The sequence below is a fragment of the Cynoglossus semilaevis genome, chromosome 11, assembly GCF_000523025.1.
Source record: "Cynoglossus semilaevis isolate Cse_v1.0 chromosome 11, Cse_v1.0, whole genome shotgun sequence".
NCBI lineage: Eukaryota > Metazoa > Chordata > Actinopteri > Pleuronectiformes > Cynoglossidae > Cynoglossus > Cynoglossus semilaevis.
In genome coordinates, this window is record NC_024317.1 from 408157 (window position 1) to 408406 (window position 250).

Genomic DNA, 250 nt, shown 5'->3' on the forward strand with positions numbered 1-250 from the left:
ACTGGACGTCCATCCAGCCGTAAAATCTCTGTTGGTGGAAATGAATTCCAGACAAGCTGCTTCTTCACAACTTCCTGGAGTTCTGTTTCCTGATATTCCAGGAACCCTGTCGGACGACACACCTGTGGAGCTGGGACAGTAGTCACCAGTTAACCACTGTGGTTACACTTGTCTCCTCTTTCTCTCAGGGGTTGATTAAATAATGGTCTATGTGGGGGGGGGGGGGTGGCACGGACCACTGGCACCTCGG